The sequence below is a fragment of the Eimeria mitis genome, genomic scaffold (assembly GCF_000499745.2).
Source record: "Eimeria mitis Houghton genomic scaffold, Emh_scaff1184, whole genome shotgun sequence".
Taxonomy (NCBI): Eukaryota; Apicomplexa; class Conoidasida; order Eucoccidiorida; family Eimeriidae; genus Eimeria; species Eimeria mitis.
The window spans coordinates 7,620-8,019 of NW_013568071.1; positions in this window are offsets into that span (position 1 = coordinate 7,620).

A 400-nucleotide genomic window follows, 5' to 3' on the forward strand; every position below is an offset into this window, starting at 1 on the left:
ATAAATAGACACACTGGCTTGGGTTAGACCCATCAAGAAACGGGAGATATAGAGTAACCTGTAAGAGAGAAAGAGAAAGAGAAAAGGGAGAGAAATAAAAAGAAAAAGAAAGAGAGAGAAGAGAGGTAGAGGGGAGAGAAAGAGAGGAGAGAGAGGGGACAGTAAATAGACACACTCGCTTGGGTTAGACCCATCAGGAAACGAGATATATACAGTAACCTGAGAAAGAAATAAAAAGAAAAAGAGAGAAGAAAGAGAGAAAGGAGAGAGAGATAGAGGGGAGAGAGAGATAGAAAGGAGAGAGAGAGAGAGAGAGGATATGTATATATGGAAAGGAGACAAAAAGGAGACAAAAAGGAGACAAAAAGGAGACAAAAAGGAGACAAAAAGGAGACAAAAA